The sequence below is a fragment of the Eptatretus burgeri genome, chromosome 2, assembly GCF_056783735.1.
Source record: "Eptatretus burgeri isolate ZD-2024b chromosome 2, Ebu_testis_v1, whole genome shotgun sequence".
Lineage (NCBI taxonomy): Eukaryota > Metazoa > Chordata > Myxini > Myxiniformes > Myxinidae > Eptatretus > Eptatretus burgeri.
In genome coordinates this window covers 81,965,529-81,981,287 of record NC_140962.1, presented here as the reverse complement: position 1 = coordinate 81,981,287, position 15,759 = coordinate 81,965,529, and positions in this window count along the sequence as shown.

The following is a 15,759-nucleotide window of genomic DNA, read 5'->3' as shown; positions in this document are numbered from 1 at the left end:
AGAGGGAGAGAGAGAGGGAGGGAGGGAGGGAGAGGGAGGGAGAGGGAGGGAGAGAGAGGGAGAGAGGTGGGAGGATGCTGCACTGTATTGGGAGGGGTGGAGCGAGGATGGAACATAGAGAAAGAGAGAGGGGTGGGAGTAGTCGGGGTAGGGGAGTTAGCAGAGAATATGTTATGTTTTATGAACAACAAACAAACACTCACACGATCATCATGTGACAGGTGGAAAAAAATTGGCTCTGTAATTGAGAAAACACATTAATATGATAAACATCTTGGAAATAGGGTGTTATCTGATATATATAATCTGCACCAATCTATCTGGGGAGGGGCTTCTCAGTTCAGGGCAGGGCTTCCACATTCAGGTAGGGGTTTCAAAATCAAATTGCCACCATTTTGTCAAACGAACTGTGCATACGAACCATTCTTCCCTTTGTCTCGGATCGCTCACCTGCATTTTTTTCAGATATTCTTTGTTCATTTATTTATTTATTTATGTTTCCATTTACGGATGCTTTCCGACGGTTCTGTGATTTTTCCTGGTGCATGGGCTATGATGTCCATCGACACACAAAATTACGATGCTTCCCTATTGTCTCGAGTCACTCAGCTGCATTTTTCTTCAATTATTTTTTTACTTTTTTTTTTCATTTATTTATAGTTTAATTTATGGATGTTGCCTGACAATTCTGTGATTTTTTTTCCCGGTGTACTGGCTTCGATGTCCATCGGCAGGCAAAATTTCAGTTTTATACGTCACCCGGAAGGTACCAATCTTTAATATCAGTCAGTCAGTCATTCAGTCAGTAAGTCAGTGGTTAGAAAGAGCTTTATAAAGTATGTTGGAAAATTAGGTATAGGTATATCGTTGCTGGGATGGCCAAAGGGTTACGTGGAGTTTTCACAAGTGTATAAAAACACCGGTCTTGAACAGATGGAGACGATAGGACAGATGAGGTGAGCTTTCTTTCTCATCTACAAGGACAGGAGGAGTGGATGGATAGGGAAGATAAAAATGGGAGAAGATAGGAGTAAAGCATGGGAGGGGGAAGCGTAGTGTCATTTATGAGACACACAGAGTGGAGAGGGTGGGGTGAGTGCATAAAAAAATGTGCTATTTTTCCTATTTTAATCAAATAAATGCCCCAACAACAACAACAAAAACTTCTGTGGCTCCATTGGCTTGCACCATTGTGCTCATGAATCAAACAGTTGCATGCATTCTGAAAAAGAAAGAAGAAAAAAAGTTGAAAGCATCAGGGCTCATGAGAGTAGGTTTCAACATGAGCTATAATGGCGATGTATTTTAAAGAAGCTGGAGTGCAAAATGCACAAAATGACATTTACTTTTACTCCGCATCACAGAAATATTATCACTTTAATCGTGTGGGAAAGGTGGACTTTGCCATCAATTTGAAGCACTCGAAAAATTACTTCGACACTTGAGAGATATTAGACACGAAACCCCAGGGTCACTGCCAGATTGATGCTTTGTTGATGAACTGTCTACCCATGAAGGATAGAAACGGGGAAAACGGAAATAAAACTGCATTAAGATATCGGTTGTGAACGACGTGTTCCAGCATGCATTCCCTCCTGTGTTGTCATTTTGTTGCCTGATTTTGGCTTTTAACAAATCTTGTGATAAAACCTTCTACACCTATACGAGGGGTGTTTCAAAATGTTCTCATAATGAAATATTCACAATAGTTAGAGATGTTGAGTTGTTTCCTATGACCTTTCCATCATGCTAAGTCATCCATCAAAGCCCACAATGGTGGCATCAGCTATTCCCCTATTGTTACCCTTTTCATTTCTTTACCCACAGTAATTTCTCTGACAAATGAGCATCCACATTGCAAGAACAAATAAAACTGAAGAAAATGTACAACCCATTGCAATATTGTTGTTTTTTTTCCAGTAATTCGCAGCATGCAGCATTTATTGACGTTTAAAATGCATGAAAAGTGCATAAGTACTGCATTAGGAGACTTGAAATCACTAGGAACCCAAAATAATTGGAGTTCGCCTTCTTTGGCTTCTGAAATACAGTGCATCTATATTGCTAAAATTTATTTTCTTATTTCCAGCGATTTGAATGCTGTTCTAAATAAGTGGTAGCTGATGTTCTACAAATCTGGGAAATCCTTGCTTTCCACACAGATTTGTTGATAAATTAATTAACGGGTGAGAAAACGTGTGTGCCAAACAGCTACTATTGCAAAGACATGTTGTTCGAATATACAGTATGTATGTATTGTATATTGATAATAAAATGAGAATTTCTGCATTTCATTGATAGTGTTGAAGTCATGGGGTTCATCCAGTTGCCCGGGTCGAATCCTGGTGAAACATGTCAAAGGGGTTGTGGCGGCTGAATGATTATGACGTCCTGGGCCAGATTATGTGTCTGTCCACCATGATACCATGCTGAGTGGGACCACCAAGCCGGTAGATGCACAACACCTATCGGTGCCTAACACGTGATCTCGATTAACGACAGAGTGGAGTGATTAGGCGGAGGCACAGCCTTATTATCTTTTTTTGTTAAAATTTGTACTTTAACGGATTTGCACAATTGTAATCTCGATCAGAGCCACTAAAATTCACTCAGAGATTAAGTGGTTTTAAAGTGTATTGAGGGAACATGGGGGAGGGAAAGCAAAAAGAAGCAATCATCAATTACCTCTTAACCCCGACTAATACGCACCCGTGAGTCAATGAACGAACCTTAATTATCCAAGTTTCTTAAGGCCTCTTTCATACAACAGGAGATAGACAAGATAGAGTTACACAGGACAGAAGTACTGCAAGCAGCATCCAACAGGATGCAGATTGACCCTGAATGTAAACAAGAGCAGGCAAGGAACGGGTCATGCTGCAGAACAATGCCAGTACGAAGAGAGTGGATGCTGCTTGCTGGTTGGGACATGGCTAGTGACTGTAGCAACATGACCAGTTAAGATGGAACCTCCACACAACCCTCCCCCAAATGCTCAAACTTTCACCCAGATGCTCCTGGTCCTGCAGGTTTGGTCTGGATTGAAGAGGTGCCTTTTCCCACCTAAACTTGTGCCTATTGGAACGTTCAAGAGCGCACAGAAGACAGATTTCAAAAGTAAGAACCATCACGCATTCTAAAAAAAAGGGGTTTTGAGAGATGGCGGTTTCACTAAAAAATGTAGGGCATGTTGAATATACCTTTCTAAAGGCATCTATACATCTATCATGTAGGGCATCTATAAAAGTCGATCCCGTTTTTCCCGGAAGTCCGGGCCTCCACTTATACTCAGAATCGACTTATCCATGGTTTAAGACATTAAATTGCACAAATGAAAATAAATTGCAAAGTGTGATTTTTCCAAAATAAATTGTATGATTGTCAATTTAAAATGCACTACAGCAAGTTTCCACTTCACATTGTGGATGCGTTCAGAGAAAGTGTGACGTTAAGCAAAACGATGTAAAACAAGACGATATATTCTCAGACATAGTGTTATTATGTGGGGTGAGGGGGTGAGGGGAGTTGACACATGATGGCTTACATATGCAAGTCATTTGTTTCAAGATCAGATCCAAGATGGCCGACTGGTAGCCATTTTGTTACTTCAACGTGTCCCCAACTATTTATCTGATATGCATGGTCCGATTTTGTTCAAACATGGCAAAACCACAGCACACAACAACATACGCATGCACCTAAATATATTTTGCAATCCGATCAAAGATGGCAGACTGGTAGACGGGTGACCATTTTAGTTGAAAAAACCTGATGTTGAACATGTCCTCAACCATTTTTTGGACATGCCTTTACCGATGTTGCTCAAACTTGGCGAACAGATAATGAATGGTGGCTTACATGTGTACGTCATTATTTTTCGACATCACATCCAGGGTGGTCGACTGGCAGCCATTTAAGTTGGAAAAAAAATCCAGATGTTGAATACGTCCTCAACCATTTCTCATACATGCATTAACCAATGTTGTTCAAACTTGGCACCAGATAATGAATGACGGATTACATATGCATGTCATTTCTTTCAAGATCAGATCCAAGATGGCTGACTGTTGGCCATTTTGTTACTTAAATGTGACCTCAACCATTTCTCAGACAAGCATGGTCCGATTTTGTTCAAACTTGGCACAAACACAGTACATGATGGCATATACGTGCCCTTGAATTCATTTTGCGATCTGATCAAAGATGGCCGACTCGTAGACTGGTGGTCATTTTAATTGTACATAAACATGGGCTAGCCCTTTAACTCCATACAGAAAAAAATAATAAAACAACCGGGCTACGACATTTCATGTCTTTCTTTACTTGTTTATCTGCATGCCAAGTTTGAACAAGATCGGTAATTGCATGTCCAAGAAATGGTTGATGACGTGTTCAACATTAGGTTATTTTTGCAAATAAAATGGCCGCCAGTCTACCAGTCGGCCATCTTTGATCAGATTGCAAAACAACATTAGATGCAAGTGTATGCCATTGTGTGCTATGCTTGTGCCAAGTTTGAACAAAATCGGACCATCATGTCAAATAAATGGTTAGGGAACGTTTAAGTAACAAAATGGCCCCCAGTCGGCCATCTTAGATCTGACCTCCAAACAAACTGACGTGCTTTTGCAGGCCCTCATTCTTTATCTGTGTGCTATGTTTAAACAACATCGGTAGATACATGTCTGAGAAATGGTTGAGGATGTGTTCGACACTGGGTTTTTTTTTACAACTAAAATGACCGCCAGTCGGCCATCTTGAATCTGATATTTAAAAAAAACATGATGTACATATGTACACAATCATGTGTTTGCTTTGTGCTAAGTATGAATAAAATTGGTCCACACATGGCCGAGATATGGTTGCGGACATACACGTACACACACACACACACAGACACAAAAATAGAGACCAAACCCATAAGCCCCATTTCGGACCAAGTCCAATGGGGGCTAATAAAGGAGGAGGTTGCAGAATACATTTAGGCTGTGAGGGATCAGGTGATGATGACTGGAATAGTATTAGCCTAATAAAGTCCTGCAGTGAAGAGTGGGATGAACGGATTTAGGGAGGCAATTAAACATGCAAGAGAAAAAAGAAGCAAAGGCATGCTATACGGCATATTGTTACCCTTCTGCGAAACCGGCACTCCCCCAAGGCAATGACACAACATATAGCAATCCCGAGACAGTTATTTCATTCATATTCTTTTTAGATTGCCCTTCCCTTATGTGTATAGTGTGCTTATGGGTTGCGTTGCGTAGGCTTTAAGCAGGTTTTTCTTCCCCTTCTTTACCTATTTTACTTGGCTGCACACATGGGCCTTTCTTCATGCAAGCCTGCAGACCATAACAAATAGCAGTCAATAGAATCCACAAGCCAATTTAATATTCAAATCACGTGCCATAATCCAACGAATATTACACTTCAGCCCTTGCCATACTCAAACCCCTACACCGGAACAATTCACACAAGAAGATGCCTTCATAATAATCACCACACCATCAAACCACAACTCAAGCTCACCTACATTCATCATGAACGCCACAACCTCAATGACCACCATCACCACCATGTCAAAGTTCACCATTACGCTCACCGCTATGCGGACGCTGCAATCATTCAGCCACAACCACCACCGACACCAAGGCCACCTTTGGGATAAATAGTGAACAAGGGAGTGACCCGTACCGTGCAAGTGGGTCATACTATACACTGTCCGGTGATGCCCGGAGAAGTCCAGAGATGCACGGAGCTTTTTTTAGCAGTCAGAACTGCTGTTAAGCTCAATTCCGCTGTTAAAATTTTGAGGTTAAGAGTTTGTAGAGTGCATCGTATTTTAGTTTTAAAACGTGAGCAGAAATTAAATAAAGTTACGAACAGCATACAGAGAAGTCTGGAGACACCTGGAGAAGTCCAGCAGTTCTGACTTGAATTAAATCTCATAGAGACTCGCGGCAGTTCCAACTTAAATTAAATCTTATGCACATCTCATGGAGATGCCAGAAGTCCAGAAATTAAATGAAGTTACTGGTGGAAATTAAATAAATTAGTGTAAGGTTAAGCGGTGTTCGCAACTTCATTTAATTTATTTACTTTCCGGATTTCTCCGGGCGGTCATATTATTTAATTTATGGACTCCTTCGGGAGGCAACTTTATTTCATTTCCAGACTTCTCCGGGCGATAATTTTATTTAATTTCCGGACTTCTCCGGGCGGTAACTTAATTAATTTGCAGACTTCTCCGGGCATCTTTGGATGGTAACCTTATCTAAATTTATTTAATTTCTGGAGTTTCCCAGGCATCTCTGGCCAGTAACTTCATTTAATTTTTGGACTTCTCTGGGCATCACCAGGTGGTGTTTAGTATGACTGGTGCAAGTTACTCGGATCTGGACACACGGACATCTAACTTTGGGCACGAGTATGTGTGAGACCTCGTTTGACGTCGTATGGCATTGTGTAGCCCTGAAGCTCTTCTCAATTGTGGCCCTCATTGCATGTTCAGAGTGTGTTCACAGCCGAGGTATGCGACTAAGTATTCTGCCCCATGTTAATCTCGGAGATCAGCTGCGTGGCGAGGGCGAGAAGCAAATGGGACCATTTCCATCACCGGTTCCTCCCATGGGCAGGGCCAATGCCTTGGTAATTGTCCAGACACCAATGGGGGCACGGGGAAACGTTGATAGCTCCACCAGATCTGCCTCCAAACTTCACCCCTGCCAGGGGATTGTGAAGTGCTGTGCGCTCCGCACATCACATTCGGGTTTTTCTCTGACGTGCATTTTTGGTCGGTTCTTGGTTCTCTGGCTAAGCTCAGCTCGATTGATTGGTGCGTTCCATGGACGGAACAGTGCGGAATGGAGTGGGATGGAGCGGAACGGAACAGAGTAGAATGGAGCCCATGGAGCAGAGTGCACGACAGCGACAGAGACCTAGGCACCAGACTGAGCAGCAGTTATTAGACCATTAGCATTTACACGTACAGACCTTCTTTGCACTTCATGTTAGCCGAGCTTCTCACACCTTCTCTGCTTTGTTTCCAACTCCCCTGATCCACACATTTACACTTTCTTCTCTAAACTGTTTGTCTGTCTGTGAGCAGGATAATATCTCAAAAAGTTATGGATGGGTTTGAAACGAAATTTGTTGGACAGGTTGGATGTGTGACAACTGACAAGGACAAATTGATTAGATTTGGATGAAGATCTGGATACCAGAATTTTAAAGTGATTCTTCACCAATGAGTGAGAGGGCCAAAAACTATATAAAGCACGAAATCTCAAAACGTTGTGGATGGATTCGGACAAAACTTGGTGGACAAGTTGGGCGTGTGACAAGGAAGAAATTGTTGGATTTTGGTGAAGATCTGAATCCAGAACCTGATACGAGAATTTTTTTAAAGAGATTCTTCACCATTGAGTGCTATAGGACAAAAAAAACGTTATATAGAAAGGTATCTCAAAAAGTTTTGGACAAGTTATGACAAAACTTGGTGGATGAGTGAGTTGGTTAGGTAACAAGACCCAGATGGTTCGATTTTGGTTAATTCTGGATGCAGGTTCAGTCTGTCAGTGGGATACAAAATGTAAACTGTTCAGCCTAGCAGAGGTATGCGCTCTACCGAGTGTCGTTCTAGTTTATGTCTATATTTTTGCTCACTACCACACCATTATCTTGTTCCCCTTCTATCCTCCACTACTGTTGCTCTTCCATGATAAAAGACTTTTCTCCACAAAAATAACGTTAATATCTTTTTATATAAATTAATAAAAACACGTGTTGGATGACTTCTAAATTCCATAGTCCGAAATAATAATTCAATGACTGACATGTCTAGACCTGATATTCTTGCACAGAGGTCTTTTACAAACATTTCATCTTTTTATTGAATAATTTCTCTTCATATTCGTTTTGTCCACGTCTGTGTGTCAGCCATATTGTTCTATTTATTTGTCTACTACCTTCTCACAATATTCATTAAAAGATCCAAAATAAATGTTGCATTAGCATTGGATCGAAAAGCGATTGAGACATCATAATAACGAAGAATCACTTGTGAGTAATGTTAAAGAATACTCCTGTCCTCATGTAATTTACCCACAAGAACATCTCTACCTGGCCTTTCTCGCCATCTACTGACAGCAGCTTGTCGGTAACGACAAAGGTCACTGTTCCCATGCCCATCAGGGAATGCTGTGTGGCTATTTAATAAATAATGATTATCAAGGTACAATGGTGGGAATTGTGGCTGAAGTTTAGATCATGGCAGAGGAAGACATACAAATTTTTGGATTGAAGAAAATTACTGTGGACAAGCATGAGGATTGGAAATGTGTTGGATGACGGACCTCGATTTTTGGTTGTTCTGTTGCTTTTCTTTTGTGATAATTGGTTGTTTTGTTGCTTTCTTCCTTGCAATATGGAAACCCCAATCGTTCAGGGTCTATCATGAATAGAATTTGGATGTGCTTGGTAAATTTTCCCACCATACACATTATCTTCTCAATCAAATATACCTACATATTCAAAAAGTAAAAACAGGATTTCTTAATTGGACTATTGCAAGTGGAACCTAATCTCAGTTGGAGAAACTTTCCAGCACCCCTAGTTTCATGTCCATCCAAGGAATGGCACACACACATTGATGAATCACCCTACCTGTGAAACACTGGGATGACAGTTTATAGCTGGGTTGGGATTTAAACCCATGCTAGACAGCTTAGAGCGAGTGTGTGTACCTCTTGGCTATCCTGCCATGATGTTAACAAAACGGCACACATATTGATGCCTGTGATACACCGGGATGACAGTTTAAAGTTGGGTCGGGATTCTAACCGAGCTAGGCTGGACAGATTATATGTGAGTATGCATACTTCTCGACCATCCTGTCACTCCGAGTGTATAATGCAAGCAGTCAATACTATTCCTTCATGTTCGGACAAAACTTGGTGTGGACAAAACTTCAACCACCTGGTTGAAAGATGGGTGGATATGTCTATCTGGTGTTAGGGTTGGGTAAATATGATTGAAATTTTGTGCACAGCATTTTCTACGGCCGTTTTCCATGCTGAATCCGAATCCGGTCGAATTTTTTTTTTTTACCTCCGATGACCTTTGACCCCCAGAACCTTAATTTATTCAAAATGGGGGGCAAAAATTGACCTTTTTCATGTTTTCCTTCTCTAATGTGACTAATAAGGCTTGTAAGATATCATGTTTTTCAGGTCAAGGAATACACTAATCACATTTTCAAATTGATTGGATGTTGCATAGGACCGAAATCAATTAATTTAGGGCTGAAAATGTGATCTAAAATGATTTTTGACAAAAACTATCCTGATTATGAATATTTTAATTATCCATTTTGTCTTTCCAGATTCGGATGCTAGCCAAACTGTTTACTAAACACAATAATAATGAAGTATACTTTTTATCGTTGCAGAATCATCAATCATGACTGACGGACCAAGATCCAGTGTTTCAAAAATGAGGAGCAGCGCTCAGAAAGAACTGTTTGGTGAAACGTACAAAGAAGTGCCTGAATATGAACTAAAATCTAAACTACCCCCTGGAATATACTTGCTCGGTCGAATGATTCATTTATGCAGGACTGTAGAAAAGGGACAGAATCAAATTAGCAAGAATGATGCAAGTAATGTGGTAGCAGAAGAAGTGTGTGATGATTGGATTTCAAAGAATGTTTTTCCCAAAGATTTACGTAGTGTGGCAAAACAAATCAAATCGGACTATGATACTTTCCTAATGATGGCTAAATATGAACGAAATACAAGTAAACCGAAAACAGATTCGTGGTGTGAAAAGGCAAAATCATTTAATGATAGAATGACAATGAAGGCATATGATATTAGATCAAAAGCTTGAGATCAGCAGAAGAGTTTGGAAGACCAATATGGTGTGAAAATGACCCAGGATAATGAGAACTTTTATTTAGATAATTGTTACGGGGAGTACGTGGCGATCTATACCAACACAGTACCTGGATACTGGAAGAAAAAGAAAAATACTAGGCTATTGAATACTATACAAACTTGCAAAAAGCACAAAGGACCTTTGACCCCAGACAGTCTAGATTTACTGAGTACACTATCGGAGAAAGAACTTCTAGCGGAAGTGACATATTTATGCTTAACTGCAGCCCCAGACATACGCCAACAAAGACGTGTGAAGGATGGAGCAGGGAAATTCCGCACTCAAAAATTCGGTTTGACCGAGCTACACAACTCTATAAAGAATGCTATCAAACCCGATGAATCCGTGCAGGATAATAAAAATGAACTTTTGTTGGCGGCACTGGTGTGATCTCGGTCTTATGTTGATCTGAGAATGACAAAAACATTTCAATAATAGCAAAATATTGTGCTGTTTTCAAAAATTGTGTTTTAAAAATCATCAAATCGTTGCATAAGTCTCATTTTCGTATTTCCTGATCGGAAAAACCTATAAATTGATATATTACAAGCCTTATTTTGTCTCATTTGGTCAGAAATTCATAAAAATATCATTTTTGGTGGCCATTTTGAATTAATTAAAGTTCCAGGGGTCAAAAGTCATCGGAGGTAAAAAAAATTCCAACATTTTCAGATTCAGCATCGAAAATGGACATAGAAAATGCTATGCGAAGACACTTAACCGAAAAAAAAACTTCACTATTTACCCAATCCCACTGGTGTAAGATGAAGCAAACACAAATCTGTCAACACTTCTTGTTAAAATTGCTATAATAATATCTGTATTATAAATCGTAATTAATGTCATTACTGATTATCATCCTTGTCATTCTCATTCATGTGTAAGTTTTCAAAATATTCTTTATCTTCTGTCTTTCACTTCCATAACTCTGTGCTCACGATGTTTAACTTTCTGCAAGAACAATGAGCTGATGCACAATTACTACAGCAAGAGTGACATCATACCTAAACAACAGCCCATGGGGCAGAATCCACATTTGTGACAACTGGAGATAACACTTCCTATGTTCAATCCACCCATCCTAAGTCAGGCCTGGCAGATTAGGCCAAGTACTATCAGCAGGGAACTCGGAATGGTCAAAGGGCATGGGGCAGAATTTTTCAAGGGCCAAAAAAAAAAAATTTTGGAAAGGGTGAAAGTAGACTGTGAGAAAATAAAACACATGGACTGAGCCTCAAACTAGGGAAAGTTAGAATCGTTATCTTTTAACAACAAACTCAGATAAACATAACTTACCAATTTTGGCACCTTCCAGCAAAACTTCAATACTTTGTGCCAACTACTCACAGACATTATCTTTCCAAGATAACTTATCAATCGATTCATATACGGTGCTTTTTATGGGAGTAATTAACCCTATAGCATCTGAGCAGGCAGTTCACTGTGGTCAATTAGCCACTGAAAGGATGCACGGAAAAAAAAAAACCAAAAAGATTCTCTGTATTGTACCAAATAATTGTAAATATCTCCTTCATGATTATTTTTAATGCCTCCGCTGACGAAGTCACGGGAGGCATTATGTTTTCGGGTTGTCCGTACATATGTACGTCCATGCTAATTTTCTTTTTTCTCAGTAATTAGGTATCCGATTGACACAAAATTTTCACGATAGGTGCAACTGCTCTTGTAGAATATTTTCATAATTATGACGTCATAGGTCACTTGGTGTGGCAGCAATGTTGGAAAAAAAGAAAAAACTTTGGACCTCTATCTCTGAAACTACTACATGGAAAAAATTGAAATTTGCCACATGTAATCCCATGGGGGGAAAAATGTGATTTCTTGATGATGTCATAGGTGGCTTCGTGATGACGTCATAATAGTATACGTCGAACGCTTTTTTCGATTGTTATGAAAATTTTTGAGGGTCATTTATGGCTAAATTGATGATGTCATCAGTCATGTGGTTCAGCAGCCATATATTTTTTTTAACATAAAAACCTTCAAAAATCTTCTCCGAAACGGCTGAACAGATCGAGGCAAAACTTTAGAGGTATGATTGCCGATCCATGAGGAAAAAAAAGTTCTCCACCTATGACATCATAGATCACATGATTTGGTAGCCAGCTTGAATTGAACAAAAATCGTTAAATTTTCTTTCTTTTGAACTGTTTCATCAATCAACGTGAAATGTCAAAGTTATGATCTCGTAGTCATGGGGAATATATATGTTTTAAATTTCAACCTAACAGCTGTAGTGTAGTGGGCCTGCGGGGGCAGGGCATGATGTGGGGAGCGTGGTGGAGGATTGGTTTAGATCATGATCACGTGCTTGCGCGGGATATAGGAGTGCGCGCCGCCTGAGGCGTCGTAGTAGTTGCTGTAGCCGCTGTGGCCTGGGAGCCTGTAAGTCGTGTGGCGTGTAGAGTGCATCGAGTACGTAATAAAGGGGAGTTACGGGCAACGTACGCTCACGCTCTCGTTCGTGCAATAAAGCAGGGTTGAACTGTTCCCCCGCTCGTGTCTGCCTTGGAGCACCACTACCACGACACCACAACAGCCAGAATTATTTAATTTTTTTAAATCTGGATTCAGGGATTTCAATCAATCAATTGGAACAAGTGTTTATAGCGAACGCAGTGAGCTTCATACTTAACGCATGCACATGAGAGAATAGGAAACAACAACAACAACACCAACACAGTACCTCTGGCAATTTGGAATCCGTGTCGTTGGCTATGACCCTTTTGCTTCCGGTTGTTTTTAAACGCTGTGCGGTGTATAAACATGATTGGGTTTTATTTATATCTTGTGAATATTACTTAACGCGTGCACATGAGGGAATAGGAAACAACAACACAATACGCTGGCAATTTGGAATCCGTGTCGTTGGCTATGACTCTTTTGCTTCTGTTTTTTTTTTGCTTCTGTTTTTTTTTTTTTGTTTCCGGTTTTTGTCATGGGGAATGATACATGCCGGGAGATAAAGGCATCGTCGGAGACATGAAAGACCCAAATATCAGACATGGTGTATATTTCCTCCACTGATTTTAATAAAGATATCTCCCGCATCATCAAAAAATAATTTTAAATCGTGATTTACATTATTTGATCGCTGATCCCGAATCAAGGCCGAAGTAACCGGAAATTGCGTACACAGTTGTGAACAAGTTATAGGTAAAGTCAGAAGTGAATGTAAGAAGAATTCTACGTTCGCTTCTATTTTTTTTTTTTTTTTAGGTGAGATCCTGTTCTCGGCGGTGTAGTTGTCGTTGTGAAGGTAATGTTGAGGATTTCTTTTTTTCAGATGAGATCCTGTTCTAGGCGGTGTAGTTCTTGTTGTGAGGGTAATGTTGAGGTAATATTTATTTTTGCAGATGAGATCCTGTTCTAGGCGGTGTAGTTGTTGTTGTGAAGGTAATATTTATTTTTTCATAGCAAAGAGACTGTTTAATTTGATATATTTAAAAAGCGAATGTAAGAAGAATTCTACGTTCGCTTCTAGGCTTTGCCTATTCCATATTAATGATGTAATAATGTGGGCGGAGGCTTATCTGGTGACATAACGTTGTCAAAGAGTGCCCTTCTAGTTTTGTCTATTATCTGAGTAGTATCTGCAGATAAACAGTAAGTTGAAAATCGAAGAAGAAATCGAGGCCTCAAAAATCATAATAAAAAGCATCATCAGAATTATACGTCGATCATGACTCTCGCGATTAAAACGGAAGTGCACTTGTCAGCAACTGCACACCAAAATGTCCCAAAAAGTGATAGCGCCCACAAGATTATTCTATATAATCACGATACTCAGAATTATCAATCACATCAATTGGTGGTGGTGTACTGCACAGCAATGACACTATCCTAGCGCATTGTGCATTGCTCTATGGTAGGTGTAGGCTTGTCAGACTGTCAGGATAAGTGCATGTCTTATCTAAATACAGTGAAAATTAACTAAATAAAAGACAAATTTGAATCAGCGAATCCTTTTGAGGAAATTTTGAGGTCTGCTTCCTTTAGGCCCATAAAGACTTGTGTGGACAAAATGATTGGCAGTCAAAGGTAATGATGCATTTTAGAAGCCTCTTCGACTCTCTGTTAGTTCAGCAATGTGTCAGTCATTTTTGTTAGTCCATGTGATAAGGTGCTTTCTGCCCCTCTCCCACCCCTAATATATGCAGTATATAATGGTAGGTGAATCTTCCACGGCAAAAGGCAGATAGGAGGAAATTGCCCCCCTTCCCTCTCTCGCTCCGGCGTCCCAGGGTGTCAGCTTGCTTCTAGTCCATTAGTGGCAAGTGTGTGGATATACACAGATTATGCTGGTCGTTTGCTTCTGCTGCTGACATCACTACTTCTGCAGTGTGCCAATGTGGACCAAAAAAATTACCCCGGTTGTGGGTGACGGTCATCTCTGAAGCTCTGTAGATGTGGATCTCTGATCGGCTTAGAATGGCTTCGATGTCGTCTTGTCTTTTGGTTCAACGTACAGACGAAAGCCCGGGAGTAAAAAGGATAGAAAACCTCAGAAATCAAACTAAATTTCTGAGTTATCCGGAGATAGATTTTGAAAATGGTTGATTTGGAACATTTATGATCAATGTGTCTTCAAAACGATAGAAACCGGACCTCAGAAATCAAACCGCATTTCTGAGTCATAAATGGCGGATGATATTTTGACAATGGATGATTTCACAAGTTTACAGCATCGGTGACCTTGACCTTCAATCAGGCCTAAAGTCATACCGTCGTGCATCACTCATCGACCCCTACATACATCCCAAGTTTCATCAAGATCGGGTGAAATTTTTTTGACCGTATCACATTGACGATTTTTCCAACTTTGAAGACACGTGACTCAATAACCAGGACGGATTTTAAAAAACCGGCCTGACCAAATTTAGATATTGTTCCATATTATCAGAATCCAAAGAAATTTCAAAGATCGAATCACAAATGGTGGAGGAGATAGATTTTGAAAATGGACGATTTCGCAACTTTGGAGTGGCCTTGACATTGACCTTCAATCGTGTCAAAAGTCATACCACCGTGCATCCCTAATCGACCCCTACCTAGATACCAAGTTTCATAAAGACCAGGCGAATTTTTTTTGACCGTATCACATCGACGATTTTTCCAACTTTGAAGACACCTGACTCGATAACCAGGAGGAATTTCAAAAAACCGGCCCGACAAAATTTAGATATCGTTCCATATTATCAGAATCCGAAGGAATTTCGAAGATCGGATCATAAACGGCGGAGGAGATAGATTTTGAAAATGGACGATTTCGCAACTTTGGAGTGACCCTGACGTTGACCTTGACCTTCAATCGGGTCAAAGGTCATACCGTCGTGCAACCCTCATCGACATCTACCCACATACCAAATATCAAGAAAATCGGAAGAAAAAAATGGGGACGTACGTACGAACGGACATCGAGACTGGTTTTATTCGGTCATCTCGTTAGAAATGACCTAAAAAGTGCAGACCTGCAACATTTTCCTTTTTCATTTGTTTAAATACCATATAGCAAATGTCAGTTCAGAACATTTCACAGATCTATGTTCTTTTGGGTCACGCACACTGGAGTCACACGCATGCACAGTCTTCTCACAGGCTTCAGAATGATATTCTCGATCAGCTGCCAATGACTGACTAACTGCGTCTGTGCTTCTTCCTGCGCTGAAGTTATGGCGGCAGCTGGAGGGACTCATTCGATATATTTTATTTATGGTGCAGGAAATGATACTTGAGGTCAAAGGCAAATCAGGGAAAAATACTGAAATCTTGAATTTCCATTTTTCATTACTACCTTTCATGACT